This window comes from Cyprinodon tularosa, unplaced genomic scaffold, assembly GCF_016077235.1.
Source record: "Cyprinodon tularosa strain WSP-4 unplaced genomic scaffold, ASM1607723v1 ctg474, whole genome shotgun sequence".
Classification (NCBI taxonomy): domain Eukaryota; kingdom Metazoa; phylum Chordata; class Actinopteri; order Cyprinodontiformes; family Cyprinodontidae; genus Cyprinodon; species Cyprinodon tularosa.
In genome coordinates, this window is record NW_024039201.1 from 732,691 (window position 1) to 753,031 (window position 20,341).

General features: G+C 39.4%; 1 protein-coding gene across 1 annotated transcript in view; it reads left to right on the forward strand.

Moving 5' to 3' along the window:
- LOC119794307 (nuclear factor 7, brain-like) overlaps positions 1 to 20,341 on the forward strand; it is a 112,233-nt gene that overhangs the window by 78,820 nt on the left and 13,072 nt on the right. The gene's annotated exons all lie outside the window — the stretch shown is intronic.

Sequence of the window (20,341 nt, forward strand, 5' to 3'; positions counted from 1 at the left end):
TTCTATAAAAATTTCTGTATCTGTATTCTGGGTCTGTTTTATGTCTTGTCTTTTCTATTCAGAGGGCCTCCTGTCTATCTTTGCCTAGGGACCCAAATTTCTTAAATCTGCTCCTGGCTATTATGCAGGACAGCTCAACAAAGGGTTTAATGGCAACAAATGCTTCCTTCAAGGTATTACCTATTCAAGGACATACACATATTTACCCCAAAACAGCAAAAACCCAGCTTCCAAAGCTATCTATTGTAAAGGAATGTACAGATGCTGAACAGCACAAAACTGGTAGAAGTCAATGTAAAACCTCATCATTTTGATTAGAATGTGTGTGTCTGTGTGTCTGTCTGTTTCAGTCCGTCCGTCCGTCCATCTGTCTAACTATCTATACGTAGATTCATTCAGTGTCATCTGGAACCTAGGGTAAAAGAAATGTGAGTCTTTGAAGCGTGGAGAATGGGAGAAGCAATGATTTTGGGGAGTAAAGCAGACCTGATTAAGGCTCTGTTATTAAAAAAACACTTTGACCCAGTTTAGATGCAGTTCTGCTACTACTGGGCTGTATAGAAGGTTTAGCACTGATTTAATCACTTGCCTCTAGTTAAAAAAGACTTTAAGAGTTATTCTCAGGTTTTTCTAGATTTATGATGAGATCTGTTAAAGTTTATGATCTTCCATAGAGCTAAAGAGTTTAGGCAACAGCTGGATGGTTCTGAAGCCAGAATCAGATGTTTAAACCCAGCAGCCATTAGTTCTTTTAACCTTGTCCCCGATCAGGTCGAGCAGCTCTCTCTCCATGGTGATGACGTTCAGCTGATCTGTCAGCTGTGAGTCCTCCATTCTTTGAAGTGCAATCATCCCCCTGCCTTCTCACACACACCCAACACACACACGTTCTGACAGCCATGTGGGCTTATTGATAGCAGCAGGCTCTTTCTTTCTTTCTTTCTTTCTTTCTTTATTTATGTTGGAGAATATGAAATATGAATACCCTCTGAGGATGTTACTGTCAGTGATGGGAGAAGCTCAGGAGGATTATGTAACAAAGGACCACTGGGTACAAAGATGTGAAAGACTCTTAATCACCACATCGGATTAAAACATCAAAACTGGAGGCTTCGGCTGCATCTTCTATCATCATTTATGGAAAACAGGGAAATGATTTAAACAGAACCACAATATAATGGTAACACTGAGAATTAAAAGGTAAATGATGATTTTAAGTACATAAAAGTATGATTTTAAGTAATTAAAATCATGTTGTACATGTATGTAAGTAGTTGATGTACTGTTTAAACACAAATCTTATCAATCATATTAACAAGTGACAAAAAAAACACAGTATTTTGTATCCCAAAGACCAGATCAATATCAGTAAAAATTTATTTCCAACAGATTTATTAAATCAGACAATTATAGACTGATTCAATGAGAGGAAGGAAGGAGAGGAAGTTTATTTCTACATCAGCTGGAGCAACATGGCCGAAATCTCACCCTGGTGTTAAACTGAGGTAAAGGCTGAACCACAAGCAGAGTCCTCCAATGTTTTCCACTCCACTGAACTGCTCAGGCTAAAGAGACCTTCTGCCGCTGTTTCATTTCTTGCTCTGTGACCTTGTATACATTATAGAAGAAGCTCAGAGGTTCTGTGATTGAATGAAGCAAGAGATGCTGATTGAAACCATTTTAGGAATGTTGTTGTTTTAAATACTCAACCTTTTGCCATAAATCTGAGTCATTTTTCAAATGTATAGAACTCCTTCTCTTTGAAGATCAAAAGATAAAAGTTAGATCCAAATCAATACAGCTTATTTTTATAACCCAACCAATTTATAACACATCATCTTGATGCACTTTAAAGAGACAATACAGTCAGATTGGTTCTAAATGTTCCAAAGAAAACCAGCTGATCTCATCGACTCAAAGGCAATCCCTCACGCTAAGCATGCTTGTAGCAACATTTGAGAAGAAAACTCCCTTTAAACGGGAAGAAACCTCCAGCAGAACCAGGCTCAGTGTGAGCGGCCATCTGCTGAGGCCGACTGGGGTTCATGGGGCAGAAGCGGACACAGAAAATAAAGCAGAGATACAAAAGGCAACACACATCACAGCCAAACAGGAACAGACCAGATTAAGCTACTATAAGAAATTGTAAAGAGAGCATAACCTTAGAGATCTAACTAACAAATACAGAAGAATGAGAGAATAGAGATAGACTGATAAAGAAATATCATTTTGTTATCCAACAAGGTAATTTACTGTTTCTGTAACATAAGACAATGTGATAACCACAAATCAAGAAATTACCTAACAGACTTTTGCAGCAAAGAGATTAATGTTTTTATGTATAATGAACCACATTTTAATATCTTAACTTATTTCCCAATGGAAGTCATTCTTTTTTTTATTAGATTATCATGATCTTTTCTAATTCATTTAATTGTGCCTATGGGCAATATACTATGTGGATGGACTAACGGGTGGGTAACAGTAGAGAAGCTGCAGAGAAGTGTGTTAAGCAACAACTCTGCACCCTGGTTTGCACCCTGTGCTGTCAGTGTTTTGGAGGACATAAATGCAGGTTGTGAAAGCACTAAGCAAATTCATGAAAATTAATGAATTTGATCATTTCAAGTTGTAACTGTTGAGATGATGACAGGTCCTGGCTGTTTTAAATTAATATCTAAAACAAAAAAAGTGAATCAAATAAAACATACACATAAATGAATGTCTGTTGTGTGAGTCATTTTATTGCAGTTGAGCCTTCTATCCCATGACACCTGCAGTGTTGTGCAGAGATACGTTCACTTAAAGGTACACTATGCAACCGGTGTTGATTTTCCAGTGAGGCTCCCTCCAGAGGGCGAAAGTAAAAGTGCACTGTCGTAAATATGCACAGCTGTTCTCCTGGTTTCTCCGTCAAGCCAGGCGCGGTTGTTTTGAGCTTAGCAGCGAATGACTAACGCTGCGTTCACACTGGATGTAGCTGGCGCGACAGAAGCAGCGAGTTTACATGCAAAGTCAATGGTTGACGCGCGTCAAGGCGCAGCAAAAGGTCCCGCGGCTCGTTTTGAGCAGCAGGTGCAGCACGTCTGAGCAGCTGAAGCAGCGCGTCGGGTGCGTTTAACGCAGGGAGAGAGACACAGCGCTGATGATCACTCCTCTTAAACAGTTTATTGACGCCTAAATTAACTTAAAATGCAGAAATCTGCCGGTAGAATAAGCAGTTTGGATTATTTAGATGAAAACCACCTACCAGCTGCCGCGGTGAACCGCTGCTGATGAAGGGATCCATACTGTCGGCGCACCGCTGGTATGTGGGGGTCTGAGCGGCTCCGACAGAAAAAATATTGAAGGCAGGATAATAATCTGAATGAACTGACTGCACTGATTACGTTTTCAGGTGTATTTTCTCACTTAAAAACATATTAAAACTACTTTATTCCCACTGATCACAGCAAATATAGCTGCAAGGCAGAGAAAGGATAGTGAAGCTCCGCCCAACGCGCCTCAGACACACTTTTACAGCCAGAGCAGCAAAGCTGCTTCAGCCGCGCGTCAGAACTAACTGGTACAAGCAGCAAAAAGGAATCAGCAGATGCGATTTTGCTGCTTTTGCTGCGTGAACGTAGCATAACTGCACAAAGATTGCCACTGTGCTAGCAACGAGAATGCTTTTAACTGGGGGGTGTAGCAGTTCTCGCCGTAAAGCAAGACTGACTCTCACGAGACTTCTGATCCTGTGGGTGCGGGTCGGTGCTCCTGCAATTGCAAGTGCAGTATTTCCCCCACAGACCACCAGGGCGGCCGAGAATACCTTTGTTCAACCTGAAATGACTCATTTAGTCATCCATAACGTTATGGAACACATTAATTAACTGAAAAATGTTGCATAGTGTCCCTTTAAATTATCTCCATCTGAATGTTTCTGCTACATAATGACTACAGAATAAAAGCATTTTCCTCACCACTTAATGCAATCATTACATTGAACAAAAATACCGTGACCCTAAGAGAACAGGCCCCACAATCGAATAACAAGGACACACACTCATATTTCATGCAGTCCAATTTCTCTTGCTTACTGGTGTCTTGTTTGTTGCATTGCAGCCTTCGCATGTCTGTTCATAAACTCATTTGTGACAAACACACAGCAAGCCCATGCAGAGTTGTTCTAAAATCTACCTTTGTCCTCAAACATGATGGAAGAAATTGTGAGTTTATGTGAGCTAGCAGGAGTAAACTATGCAGGCCCTCCTTTTCTCACAGTAAATCCGCCTCTCATCTTTCTTCCGCTGTTATCTGTATGTTTTCTGTGCACGGCTGTGGGTAATGTGAATATAATGGCTGCATCTGGACTCAGGTGTGTTTGCTGTTTGACTGATGCAGCAGAATCTTCAGCGTCATGATTTCCTCCTCATGTGCTTTCATGGGAAACTAATCTCCACATTCTTCATGCTTTCCCTGCAGATCTGAAAGCACAAACTGCTCATTTGGGATTAGACTTTCTGAAACATCTCATTTCTTATTCTCTCGATTGTTTTTTTTTACTTTTTTTCATGCATTCCAGTCCAGCAGTTTAATCCCTATCCTGAGAAGGAAATCTTTTGGGTTGAATTTCCCCACAGACTTTAGGAACATTAACAGCTCTGTGCAGCAGCACATTGTGTTGGTACTGTTCTGTCGTGAGACTTTAAGAAAAAAAAAAATGAAATAAAAGCTCCAAACGGAGCTAATGAGAATGACTCTGATTGGCTGCCTTTGTTCTGCCTTTCACTGGAGAGCAATTAGTTTGGCTGTGACAGTTCATCAGAGCTTGTGGTCCGCAGTCGCTGTAATCAGACCCTGACTGACACAACAAATCTGCTTATTTACTGAAGGGCTCTATGTCTGTTGCCAGTGTTGCAATTGTCTCCAGTCTCCATGTTTACTCTGATTAGGTAACAGGGGCCTAGTTATTGTTTTTAAATATTATTAGAAATAAGCTACTTGCTGAAATGTGCAGGAATGTGCAGTACAGCTACGATGTAAAGAGCAGCAGCACCATCATGTGGTGACCTCCAAGGATCAATCTTTTTCTCAAGAAGCAAAAAAACAGTCATAAAAGTAGAATTCAGTTATAAATTATCCTGCTTTTTTTATTCTTAGGAATCCATTAATGTGATTATGATTCATCTTTGATCATGGTTTTCCCCTAATCATAGTTCTTATGTGATCATGGTTATTCTATGATCATGTCCTTTGGTGATCATGGGTCTTATGTGATCTTGGTTTTCTGTGATTATTGAAATTATTAAATTGCCTTTGCATGTGGCAGATTTCAGCCACTTCCACAAATGCCTAGAGAGGAGACATAATGAAGCCCTGATCAGAGCAGCACAGGAGCAGATATTGAGCACCACAACAATAGAGGCCCATGCAATATCCTAGAGCCCCTCCTCGATCTATTCTTGATTGTTCTATGGCCCCAAAGGTCAAGAAGATGCCCATACATGATTTAATACTAAATACTCATTTCTGAGGGTGCAGCAAATAGTGGCTTTGCTAAGTTTTTCACTTTTTCTGCCACACCCATGGGGGAATAAACCCCTACAGTGCCAGCCATGAATCATGATCAGAGTGCTTTTGTAATTTCTATGGAATGAGTTTAATGACTACATTTTAAATGCTTGGAAGCTATCCCTTAGTTCCTGATTAGTTACTCTGTTTCCCAGGTAACTAAGCTGTAACTAAGCAGCCCAGCCATAATAAGGCTGGGCTGAGTTTCTTAATAGTTCTCTAGGCATTCTAGTGGTTAATCAAATGTTGTGAATCTTTTATAAACTACTTATAAGCCAGATGTGGCCGACTAATTCTGACCTACAATCAAGGCCAGGTTTATAAAACACCCCTCAGTAGTTCTTTGGCCTTGGAATATTTTCAGAAAATGGTTTGCATGGACCTCCCTGAAAAAGATGAGGAAGAAGATTTTACTCTTAAATTACACATTTTAATCTAGTTTCTTCTGTCTCCTTATCAGCAAACAAATTTGATTTCTTTTTCATTTGCTGACCTGCAGTATTAAATGAACTGAAGGGCACATCTTGCCCACCTGCCCCCACCCATCCTCATGACCTTCTACAGAAGCACCATAGAGAGCGTTCTGACCAGCTGTCTCTCTCTGTGGTGTGGAGGCTGCAGCGCCTCAGACTGGAAGAAAGTGAGGAGAGTCGTGAGCTCAGCAGAGAAGATCATCGGGGCTCCTCTTCCCTCCATAAAAGACATTTCATCCCAGCTCCGCGTGTCCCGAGCCCGTAACATCATTAATGACCCCTCACACCCCCACCGTGGACTGTTCTCCCTGATGCCCTCTGGGACAATGCTTTGCAGCATTCAATGCAGGTCCAGCAGCTTCTTCCCCACCACCATCAGACAATTCAATGTAAAAAAAAAAACAACCTCTTAATCATGTCAGAGACTCTACATCAATCTATCAATGCATTTTTTTTGCACCCTGTTTTTTCTTCTACAATGTTTACATTTGATCACTGCTATATTTAAGAAATGGAAATATAAGAGCTGCACATAATGAAATTTCGTTTTTCATACCCTTCTGTGTATGCAAAATAACTATAAAGTGTGTCTAAGTCATTTTGCATGTTTTTTTATTGCATTTTGTGCTTCAGTTGGATACATTTTTTATTTGCATAAATAAACTATTGTAATTATGGACATAGCAGAATCAAAAACCAAGTCTAGAATCAGTGAAACAGCTACAGATAATACAGCAGGTGAGTAAAGCAAATGACGAGACCAAGTATTTCTTTTTTAAACACATTCTAACTAAAATATTCACAATTTTAGAAAAAAACTTTAGTTAAATAGTAGCTGGTCTGCTGTAGTATTTATGAAAAATGAATCAGATTTACTCAGAATGTATTCGATTTAATCTTTTTCTTCATATTTGTCAGGAAAGACGAAAGGCTCAAAACACATGGTTCACACTTACTTTTGTTGGCTCCAAAACTGGTCCCTATCGGGTTAAGTTGATTAAGTCTATTGCCATGGTAATCGAGTCAGACTCACAGTGATCTAGTTTTATGAAACACCCTTCAAAACCTTATGGTTTTTGTTTTGTTTTGTAGCTCACCATTTTTAAATATTTACTGTAAAATGTCAACTTTAAAAAAAAAAAAAGTAATAATAATGTGACTTACAAGAATGTAACAGATAAAAAACAATTATAAACATTAGACAGGACAAAAAAAAAAAAACAGGACTGAAGCATGTAATATTCCTATGTGATCCTTTATGAAAAGGACTGGAGGCAAATCAAAGGTCCACAAGTGGTTAAGTTGCCCTAATAGGTTGGTCTTAGTCTGTAGAAGAGCATTCATTATGGATAGGGGGAATGTAATGGTTTGGATTCCAACTTAACATCCTTCTTTACTGCTGTGAAGATGTGCAAACAGCTGTGAAGCCCCACCCACCTCATACAATGGTTCAGTGTGGGTAGCTTTTAAAGCTACAGATTATAAATGACTTTCGCTCATTGGGAATATTTACTGAGTTCTTCTATGTCTTGATTCACACCATGGAAATAAAAGTTTATGTTGATCTTGTTAACCCAGAAGTCCTTGTCCTGATTTTATTTTCATTTTAGAGCCTCCATATTTCATCTTTACTGCAGCTGTCAGAAAGAATCAGTACAGCATCAGTTCTGTGACAGTTTGAACTGAGCTATTCGCCATCAGGGGGATGTTTTTCACTCACATGGGTTTGGATACTAATCTGAGAAGTGTTTGCAGCTTTTTTGTGAAAAATAAACATCTTTTTTTTTACTCACATCTTGCTGCATTTAAAACCAAATAATTTTTGTTGTAATTTGGACAAGAAATGATTTGCGACCTGTTTAAAGGTGTAAGGGATAGGACCTTATCTCACTGCTCATTATGTTTACATCAGTTAATCTCAGCAAAGATCTAAATGACATTCATAGAATAATTATGTTGTTGATGTGATCTGAAGGCTTCTGTCTACATTGTCCTCATATCTATAAATGTCAGCTTGAGCGTCTTTCCTTTTTTGGGGGTAAATTTAGAGCATGAGGCTGGTGGCTGATAGCAAATGACCTTACATTTAATATTTTATCACATATAGTTGCAATCTTTTAATAAACTGTTCAAGTTTGTGTTTCAGTAAGTGTTATAGAACCTCAAAAACTGTTGTGGAACATGGGAATCACTATCTAATTTTTTTTTTTTTGGAACAACACCCTATGTTGTAGAGGTTTTAATTATTCAGTTCAATTCAGTTTGTTTCTATATCAGCAAAATATGTAAATATTCAATTTTCATAGCTTTAGATCTGTTTAAGTTTTCTCTTTGAGTTTTCATTGGTTTTATTTCCTTTTTTGTATTTGATTTTTGTATTGTTTTTGTATTTGTGTTCATATGTATTTCTTTTTTACTCTCTGTTGCCCTCTTGTGTCAGTCTCTCTCCCCTGGCTCCCTTCTAGATTCTTCTTTCCACACCTGTTATTTGTCTGCCAATTAGTCCTCCCATTGTTTCTGTCTCCCATATATACACTTTTTGTTCCGTCACTCTTTACTGGTTCCTCGTCTTGGATCCTCATGCATGTTTTCCCTGACATCCTCTCGTTTCGTTTTTTTCTGTATTTTGTTATATTTTAGGGTGACCAAACGTCCGTATTTCCCTGGACATATCCGTATTTCACGTCCTGTCCCGGGCGTCCCGGGTTTTTTTTAGAAAGTGAGGAAATGTCCTGATTTCACTGCGCACGACGCTCCGTGTGACGTAATCCCTGAGCCGCTTCAGTGCGGGCAGCCCTGTTCTTAATCAGAGGCTCTGTTCGAAAACCTGGGCTGCATCCTCCAAGGACGCGGTCTACCTAGACTGGATCCTTCGAAGTCCTTGAAAATAAGGAGGCCGGAAGAGTTCTGTCTGTAAATTCGAACAGGTCCACCCTTCGGCGGGTTTTACCGGCGTATGCTCTGTTGCTTAGCAACCGTGAAAGTTGACACACAAAGCAGGAAAAGAATGAATACCGAGGTTTTCAAAACTGTTTGTTTATTTATTTATTTTTTAAAAAGTTAAAGTGAACAAAGACTACACTCACAAGAATCCAGAGTGGAATAAAGGTTCCAACCACCGGGAGCAGGAACAAATCAAATCTAATGTAATGATAGAAACCTTAGTTAAATAACCTGCTGCTGTCATTCTGCACATCTCTGATGTTGCTGCTATTTTCAAATATCCATTATTATAAAAATGTCCATAGCTGCATATTGGTTATTTATTCTCCAGTTTTATATTGTTAAAACACTTTACAGAATTTTATTTTTTATATTTTAACTCTTCCCTATTATGTTATTCTTATACATTTCTCTAATGTCCTCATTTGTGTGACCATTTTCAATAATCTTTTTGCTGCTGTAAATTTGCCCATTGTGGGACAATAAAGGGATTTTCTATTCTATTCTATAAAAGGGTTAGAAATATATAAGTAAATCTAAACAATGTACACTATATTGCCAAAAGTATTTGCTCACCCATCCAAATTATTGGAATCAGGTGTTCCAATCACTTCCATGGCCACAGGTGTATAAATTCAAGCACCTAGGCATGCAGACTGTTTTTACAAACATTTGTGAAAGAATGGGTCGCTCTCAGGAGCTCAGTGAATTCCAGCGTGGAACTGTGATAGGATGCCACCTGTGCAACAAATCCAGTCGTGAAATTTCCTCGCTCCTAAATATTCCACAGTCAACTGTCAGCTGTATTATAAGAAAATGGAAGTGTTTGGGAACGACAGCAACTCAGCCACGAAGAGGTAGGCCACGTAAACTGACGGAGCGGGGTCAGCGGATGCTGACGCGCATAGTGCGAAGAGGTCGCCAACTTTCTGCAGAGTCAATCACTACAGACCTCCAAACTTCATGTGGCCTTCAGATTAGCTCAAGAACAGTGCGCAGAGAGCTTCATGGAATGGGTTTCCATGGTCGAGCAGCTGCATCCAAGCCATACATCACCAAGTGCAATGCAAAGCGTCGGATGCGGTGGTGTAAAGCACGCCGCCACTGGACTCTAGAGCAGTGGAGACGCGTTCTCTGGAGTGACGAATCGCGCTTCTCCATCTGGCAATCTGATGGACGGGTCTGGGTTTGGCGGTTGCCAGGAGAACGGTACTTGTCTGACTGCATTGTGCCAAGTGTAAAGTTTGTTGGAGGGGGGATTATGGTGTGGGGTTGTTTTTCAGGAGCTGGGCTTGGCCCCTTAGTTCCAGTGAAAGGAACTCTGAATGCTTCAGCATCCCAAGACATTTTGGACAATTCCATGCTCCCAACTTTGTGGGAACAGTTTGGAGCTGGCCCCTTCCTCTTCCAACATGACTGTGCACCAGTGCACAAAGCAAGGTCCATAAAGACATGGATGACAGAGTCTGGTGTGGATGAACTTGACTGGCCTGCACAGAGTCCTGACCTCAACCCGATAGAACACCTTTGGGATGAATTAGAGCGGAGACTGAGAGCCAGGCCTTCTCGTCCAACATCAGTGTGCAACCTCACAAATGCGCTTCTGGAAGAATGGTCAAAAATTCCCATAAACACACTCCTAAACCTTGTGGACAGCCTTCCCAGAAGAGTTGAAGCTGTTCTAGCTGCAAAGGGTGGACCGACGTCATATTGAACCCTATGGATTAGGAACGGGATGTCACTTAAGCTCATATGTGAGTCAAGGCAGATGAGCAAATACTTTTGGCAATATAGTGTATGTATAAAAATATATCTGCAAAATCTCTAATATTCAACAACAAAAATACTTAGTTAAGCATATTGTGCAAAACAGCAATAAAAAAAATTAAAATCCTATCAGATTTATAGTCCACTCTGCAGATATATTAGAATCTGTCCTTTAATTACAGCCAAACCCATTTACACAGTAACTGTCATGATTGGTACACTAATGTGACCCAATTATGCAGAACACCACGACACAGGAAACAGATGAAAAGTTAACAGAGTTTATTGAAGACAATCCAACGATAGTATGTTCTGGTTATGGTCCTGGGCAAACGGGTTCACCGGAGTCTGTGAGGAAGACAGTTAGTTAGCTGGGCTCTTAGCAGTTTGTCCTTTGATAGTCTCTGGTTTGTACCTTGTGGGTCCTTGAATGGATCTTGGAGAGGAAGGTTGTTGGAACTGGAGAGAGTCTGATTAGCAGAGTCCGTTAGCTGCTTCAGCGTCTTGCTTCTGAAAGTTAGCTGACCTTGACTTAGGATCTCCAGCTCTTGGTCCAGAGCTGCAAGAGAATCCAGGGGAAGTCTTCAGGTTTGGCTCTGAGGGCAGGCTCGGTGGGTTAAGCTCTTCCAGAGCTTCACGAAGGAGAATCAGATTTTCCTGGAAAAACAGAGACAAGATTAGGATCCTGTCAGGATCTCAGAGCAAGCAAAGTTCTCAGAGGTTCAGGGCTTAGGTGCTAACCAACTGGCTCAACACTGCGGCGTTGAGGCAAGGTCTGAAGACAGCTTAAGTAGAGGGTCCTCCTGATGATGGTAACGAGCAGCAGCTGTGCAGAGGGCTCTGCTCAGGAGGATCCACGGCGGACTCTGCTGGAGAAGAGAGGTACTTCTCCAGCTTCCAACAGTAACAGATAAAAACCTTTAGATAAACCAAACATTACCGCCACATATCTGACTCAATAACCATTAAAACAACTATTTTCATTAATTTCAGACGGAGCTATTCACAGAGTTGTATTATATTAAACTGAACTTCAAATTTTCACAACTGTTCTGCGCCAAGTAACATTTCCTCTGATCACGGAGCAAATCCCCATGATGAGATATTTGTTCTTTCATTATCACCCCCCCCCCCCCCCCCCCCCCCGCTCCAAGGTGTCCTGGTTTTCCCAAATGAAAATATGGTCACCCTATTATATTTGCCTCAGTTCCAACCTTTTGAATTATTAAATCTACAAGAAATCACCTCAGCTTCCATTTCTGCATTTGGGTTCTTCAAAATTCAACCTGAAATTAATTAGATCATACAGTTGGGTTAGTTTAAAGCTACAGTGTGTAATTTTCAGCGACATCTAATGTTCAGACTGCAGACTGCAGCAAAATGAACATCTCCCCTCCACCGCTTCTCCCCCCCAACAGTACGGCGAGCGTTACGGGACAAAATGTCTTCCACGACGTCCGCATCACCTACCTTCTCAAGTGATGAGGTTTGTTTACATAGATAATTTTACAGATAGTATTTCATTAGTCTGTGTAGGGTATAGATTTCATGTAGACTTAAGATAATAAATATACCCGTTATTTTTTCTACATCGTTGTGACGTTTTGGTGAGCTGCTTTGCATGGTGATATAAACAGACGAAGTAATGGTAGTCATTAGTTTAACAGCGAGATTGTGTTCGCTGGAAGAATATATATTCCCCGTTTACAGAGTCCAAGTCTTGTTTGTGGCACGGGGGTTACAAGCCGAGGAAGAGGGAGAGGAAGAGGGCGAGAAAGAGGGCAGAGAGGCCGGGGTGGGCGTGTAGATGACGGGGGTTCGGTGTCCGCCGCTTTTCGTTGTGATACAGAGTAGGCATGATCCTCCATTCGTCTGCAGTTTGCAAAGTCACTCACGCCTGCCGCCTTGTTCACCTTTCTTGTTACTGAAGCGCCGTATACCTGCTTCTTCTTCTTCTTTGGTTTCAGGCAGACTAAACGCTTCTCAGGCATAATACTGCCATCTATTGTTCAGTAACGTCTCAGTTCATCTCTCTCAACTTGCCGTAGTCACTTTCGAGCGTAATGGGCGATCTCGCAATCGCTAGTTAGTTGGCTCCGAGCTGCCGTAGCGCAAAGATGTCTGCCTCCATGGCTGTGAGACCCGCTCCTATGTAATTATAAATAACGAATTCTAAGGCAACGCAAATATTATGGTTAAAAGGCTGAGCTCATAGGTGATGATAAATAACATAGTTATGTATAATATATTAAATTTTTGACTTTATATCCCTGTAATTATTACACACTGTAGCTTTAAAGTTTTCTATCTAAAAAAAACCTCACCAGACTGCATTGCCTTATTGACTCAACAACAATTCCTTGCACCAAGCAAGCTTGTAGCGACAGTGGAAAGGAAAACTCTCTTTTAACAGGAAGAAACCTCCAGCAGAACCAGGGTTCAGGGTGAGCAGGCATCTGCTGAGGCTGACTGAGTTTCAAGGAGATAGAAGCAGAGATACAGAAAGATGCAGAAATACAAGATGATGGATGGTTCATGAAAAGCCAAACTGTTAAAGCTGTTTTAATCAGAAGCACTTGTGATTGTTTGGAGCCTCCTGAAGAGACCTGCAGATTTTATCCTTTGTGACCGTAGGAAAAATCTGAACCTGAAAGTTTTTGTAGATCGTAAACAAAGAGCACATAATGTAAAACAAGTTATCGCATCTCCAAAGTTGACACTGAAGTCCCAGGAATATTTTGATCTAAAAATGTTATTTTACTTCTCTAACTTTTGTAAAAAGCCTCAAGTCAACATTGCTTGCAAGTGAACTGGGGCTATAAACTGAACTGAACTGATATGAATGATTGATCAAAATCAGTGCAACGTTGGTCCCTTTAGGTCTCATTAATCCTTTTTCGATGTTAAGATCAGATCAAGTTTACTTTTTATATACTGTATTGTTTCAATTAAGTACATGTTTTCACACCAAGGTCCAATTTTCTATTTATTATTCAGTCCTCTAAAATGTTGTCCTTTTATTTCTCAAAGTTTTCTTCACACGTGGAAAAACGAATGGTTTGATTTAATGATGAAAAATCAAAAATGGTCACAATCATTGCATTTAACTGTCAATGAGACTTTCGCTGCTCACAGCACGTTTGTTGGTCCACTCCTCATTAGGAAATAGCTCTAATTGTCTCCTGTTTTAGTGGTGCCTTCACCAGGAAGCATTTTTCAGCTCCTTCCAAAGCTGCTCAATAGGCCAGGGCTCATATAGGGTACTTCTAGCCATGTTTTAATGTTTTTCTCTTGGCCATACTTGGCTGCTTTTAACTGTGTGTTTTTGGTCATGATCCTGTTAATTTAACGGTAGAAACTGTGTTATTTATGTCTGTGAACATAGAGCTTTCATTAGGAGTATCATAATTTTTGTCCAGGCCTGATTCATGACTTTATTTTCTAAAATCATTATGTCTAAGCGCAGTTAAAAAGCAATGTCCAACTCTCATTTTTCTGTTTTTAGAGATTTTGTAGTTATTTTTACCTTATCAGATTCAAGATATTTCTGTGACAATTGTGTTTTTTAATTTATTTTTTATTTAAAGAAGAGATACCAACAATTTTGTTCATCTGCACATGTTTTGTAACAGTAGGATCATGTATGCGGTCCTCTCTGTGAAAATATAGTTAAATGCAAAACAAAGAAAGTAAAAGTGAACAATTTAATGTGACAGAAGTACAGATACCTACTGAGAGCTTTCACATTTGAATGCTCAGCTGATTTACTCTAGGCATTTGAGTTTATATAAAATCAAGTTTGAGTTAGGTTCTGGACTGTTTTTGTTTTTCAATCATGTGTTAATTTGGAAATCAAACACTGTCAGCCATAGTGTTTACATTCTTGTGGTGCTGTGCTTGAGGCAGCGTAATGAAAAAGTTATAAAACAGGTGTTTGTTCTCTACACAGGGTTGTAGCTGACTTTTTTTTGCGTCCATCTCTGGCATTTGGCAAGAGGAGGGGAACAACTTGAACATGTCTCCAGTCCATCAGACAGACACAGGGCAGACAGCCACGCACACACACACTCACCTGGCTCAGCTCCTCCTTCACCACACCAGACTGAAGCAGCTTTCACATCAGTACACACATGGTAGCAATCTATCCATCACCTTGCCCATCTAAACAAGTTCCTATCCTGCTACACTGGATAAACGATCTAGAAATGAGTAAAAAATTCTTAAATTAAGTGTATTTACATTAAATTGGTAGGTAAATGAGATAATTTGCCCATGGAATCATTATTTTTTCTCTTAAAATAAGGTAATTAGATAATATGCACTTGAAATAAAACAATGCAATTGCGTTTCCTTATTGTAAACCTAAATTCCTTTTTTCCATTTGCAAAATCTATCTTTTACCTCCTCAATTCAAGAACAAATGCACTTATTTTAAGAAAAAATGACTTATCTAGATATTGATTTTTTTTCAGTCTACACTTGAGACAGGGCCTGACGCCTGACCCACAACTGTTGCCTCAGGCCTACATTTATCCCAACAGTTCTCCAGGACACCTTGAAGCAGTGGCGGATCTAGAGGTGGGGAGGGGAGGCAATGCCAGGAAGGAGGGCTAAAACATAATGATCTTGCAACAGAATGGGAGACTTGACAGCTATGAAATGCTGCTGTTGGGTTTCACAGTGAATGATGTGCTAGTTCATAATCAAAAAGAAGTTTGGAGTTTACAGATGAAGGTGAACTAGCTCATGTTCATAGATCCGTTTAAAAAAAAAGTGAACTAAGTTTGCAAATCCTACACAATCCTACACAATAGAGCCTCATGTTTTACCTTTTAAATGTTTGAACATAATATATAGAAAGAGAACGAAAATACTGGATGCAGTCAAAGTATACTGGATGTGCACTGAAGCCTTTATTTAGCCAGATTACACAAAACTTCAGAAACATACAGGAAAATTCAGGTTCTGCTGAAAAGATCAAATCAAAAATGATTTCTTACGCCCTCATTCAGTACCAGATATTTTGCAAAATAGCTCGGATGCTTTAATTCGATGTGTCGCCTTCAATTTTAAGTGGATGTGGCTGATGTACGGACGTGTTTGTTAAGTCTCGCTGGGCACATTGCACAAAACATGAGTTTCTTCCACCTTTGTTAGTTCATATAACTCTGCCAAGCCCTCTGTTTCATTGCATGCTCATTGAACACGTTTGTGCATAACATTGTTCCCAGTTTCTCTGTTTTTCCATGCACAAATAGAAGGCACTCAACCCTTGCTCCCTGGTTAAAACCTCAACTGAAACCAAACACGGATCTGAATACGCCTCGGTGAAAGGAGAGCAGTTTGCATATTTCCAGGCTCTCCTATCAAGAAGAACTTCTACTGTGTTCTGTACAGCATCAGAATGTGTTTCATGTTGAATGTCTGGGCTCGTCATTCATAATGTTTTATACTAGTGTTGACGTCAATAACTGACCCCTGGTTAAGGCTATCCTGGTTAATTACCCATAATGCAATAGTACCAACCAGAACCAAGATTGGTGTCACTAACTTTAGGACCACACAATCTGTTCTAAGATGGACTAGTCTGTTCTACACTGCAAAAACAATCCAGAAATAAGTAAAAAATGGCTTAAATTAAGTATATTTAGCCTTAATTTGAGCAGGTAAATAAGATGATTTGCCAATGGAATGAGTATTTTCACTCTTAAAATAAGATAGTTAGATAATATTTACTTGAAATAAGACGATAAAATAGTTTTTTCTTATTTTAAAAGGAAATTGTCTTGTTCCATTGGCAAAGTGTCTTACTTACCTCCTCAAATCAAGGAAAAACACACTTATTTTAAGAAAAAATAACTTATTGAGATTTATATTTTTTGCAGTGTACAGCTTAGCCTTTTCCACTAACAGAATAAAGTGTCTTCTTGTTGGGTTTTAGAGGAGGCCTATGACTTGGCTGTCACAAACTCATCTGAATAAATGATTCATGACTTTGAGGTGAGGAGCTGCAGAGGCATTGCTCATCTCACAGCATGGTGAGTGATGAGACGTTAGAAAGATCAAATCAAACTCTGAACGAGGAGGGCAGAGTGAGAAGGAGAAGGATGGGTGGAGGTGGAATGGCTGTGACACCTAATGAGAAAGAGACAAACTTTTATACCATGAAAACCAATTTAGCTCCAGTCAGAGAATGAGTTGTGTTCCTGACACATCCTCTGTCAAGAGGAAACAACACCGTTGTCCAAACCGCTGACATGTTCTTTTTTTTTTGAACATCTTCATCCGAAACTGAACACAACAAGACAAGTTCAGAAAAAAAAAACATGTCAAAACATCTGAATTCTTCTGTCTGATGTCTGAGCTCTAACAATCCAATGTCTGCAGATCTATCACAAAATCAATAACACAAACTATTATAATATTTCTTCTAAATAACCAGAGGATTCAAACTCAGAACAATGTGTGTTTGAACAAAGGCAAGTCTGTGGTGCATAACAAACATGCTGGGGTGGCATAAGCGTGCAAGTGTTTTATGATGCAGCATTCAAACAGATAACTGCACCAAACTAGAAACCACAGAACTTCCTGTGGAAGCTGAGTTAGCATGCCAACTAGAGATGCCAAAAACACCAGTGCTGCATGTGGTGGCTAAACAGTAGCTGGTACAGGAAAAAACAGCCTGCTTTTTTTTTGTAGGGCTTAAATATCAAGTGTCAGCTATTCAGCAATCACAGCCTGAAAGCTACATCTGAAAGAAAAACAGTTGGTTTAAATAATGGTTCTGAGTTGTTGAGCTCTGTATAGGTAAAGATGGGTAGTTACATCATCTTTAGAAAGAGAACATTAGATACCTCCTAGCGCGGAGGTCTTCAACAGGGGGGTCCACGACCCCTAGGGGGTCCGCAGAGGTACTGCATGGGTGTCACGAAAGTTTGGGCTGATTAGTTTTTTTATATAACCCTCTGCAATTTTTTCCACTAATTGAAATGTCTTTAAATGGCTTTAAATACACATTAACATGAATTCAACACACTGTAGTAAACCTCCAGATAAATGGAGGCAGAAGATGTCTTTCAGTCATCAATGCACACAGAAAGCCTTTAGCTACAATATGCAGCTCCTTGTGCATGGAAGAAACTGGAAAATTGACTGAGTTTTTATCTTTAAATTCTTTTAAGTTTAAAGTACAAGAATTTGAAGCAGCCTCAATGATCTGTAATTGTTTTCCTTGATATGTTTTTTTTTGTTTTTCTTCTTTTCTTCTTCTTTTGTCATTTATTTTAATGTATCTATGTTGGTTTCGTAACTTTGCTGCCTCTTGGCCAGGAGGTTTTTAATCCCAATGGGATTTTTTTCCTGGTTAAAATAAAAAAATAATTTTATATATATATATATATATATATATATATATATATATATATATATATATATATATATATATATATATATATATATATATATATATATATATATATATATATATATATATAATTAGGAGGTCCCCAATCCATCTCGCCATCAATTTGAGGGTCCTTGGCCTGGAAAACATTGAAGATCCTTGTCCTAGAACACCAATCACGTGTGCTTTACATGTATAAATCAGCTTCCTCAGCTCATGAAGACATTAAAGCATCTCCTCCTCAATGCAGCAGACCATATTCACCAGCAAAAAAGGCTTTAATTAACCCATTCACTGAAAAGACAACTCTTGAGAATTTTCAGCTCCATAGTAAAAATGTGGCATAAGAGATATAAAAACTATCAGTTAATGCATTTTAGGGGTTAGGCTAAAAAAGCCTACCTGTTAAACCAAGCTGAGGTCATTGAAATAATTATTGTTCTCAGTCTCCAGAATCAATAAGATGAGGGAAGTTCTGACTTCCCAGTGGGGAACGGAGCGACCAAACCCAACCCAGTGACGGTAGCCTGGACACCGGTCATACCGGACATCAGGCCCCCTCCACCAGCTGAGGACGGGCGGCTCATTGCTCTCCAGTCAGCGGCCGAGCAGTCGACACTTCATATCGATATTCTTATATATTGATATCCTTCCACTTTATTCACTTTTTGGCAGCATTGTGGGAAAAAAAGTATTCCCAAACTATCACACACTATTCTTAGATGGAAAACTTTGAATCAATTTGACTGTGTGATCTGGTGAACTCTGAAGTGCCTTGAGATGACATGTGTTGTGAATTGGCGCTATAGAAATAAACTGAATTGAATTAAAAGTATTCAGCAATGGAATCCAGTTAAAGGAAATACAGTAGATGGTAGGGGTGTAAATCATTGATTTATTTCAAGTTTGAAATAAATCAATGAAAGCTGTAATATCATTATGCATTTTCTTTAGAAACAACAGCAAATAACAGAAGTAAACTCGTCCCCACTTCCTCATCGCCTCGGCCGTATCTAGACCCACAGCGTGTAGCTCAGACCACGCTTCAATACTGAGCATAATTTAAAAATGTCTGTGTGAAGCTTGCTGCAACACACTGCTGTAAGAGTATAACCAGGAAGCGCGGTATGAGAGCAAAAAAGGTTTAGCGGCATTGCAGCACGGGAGGATTACGCCCAGGAGCAAATGGATAAAAATAGACCGGAGAAAAAAAAAACATGAATCGATTATCTTGCGGACGTGTCGATGCATCGGATCGTCGGCTTTTGGATCGATGCATCGATACAAAACGATTATTATTTACACCCCTAGTAGATGGTAATTCTCTCATTTGCATTTTGTTAGTCTTCTCTGCTAAGAGAGAACAAGGAAACATGACAGTTTGATAGCTCAATGTTTTGCTCTGTTCTGGTTAGATAAAAGTTTCTCTCACTAACTTTAATCCTGCACGAAGGCTGTAAACGTTGTCAGGGCACAATTGATCAAAACAGCTATAGGAACCTAGGGAAAACAGTAAAATGTTATGAATAAAACCCAGAGAAAGAGTGATTATTATCCCTAACAAGTTTATCTTTGCATTTAACCCTTTCCCTTGAGGAGCAGTGGGCTCCCCTTGTGCAGCGCCTGGGGAGCATATACATCAAACTTTATATGTAAAGGGGTATTAATAGGATATATATTTTTCCCACCATAGGACAGACAAATTTTCCCTAAAAGGATAAACTAATCTTCAGTTCTCAGTGAAAGACTTGATAATTTTGACGCATCCCAACTTCAGGCTGCACAAAAGAGACAGCATTCAACCAAATCATAAAGGAGGGATTTCTTTCAGAATGTGAAAAGTTGCAATGATACGTAAACATAATAAAAATAGATCTAAACCTATAACTTATATTTTAGATTATATTACCAATGAGTAGAGGACAGATATGGGCCAAAACTTCTACCATGAGTCTAATGGTTACTGTACGTTTAGGGTTATTTTTGGAGTAATTACTGAAAAACAACAGAAGTCAATGGGAGTAAACACATGGTCCTCACTTCATTTAGCAAGACAAGAGACCGGGGGGGGTTGTCTCTTTGCATCTGTGTAGGTTTAATGACAGTAAGCTGTCATTTTTAACTTTGTTTTCTTTGTAGTTGCATTTTGTATCCATTTTAATACCTATGGACTAGAGATGCCAATTAGCCACATGCTTCAATC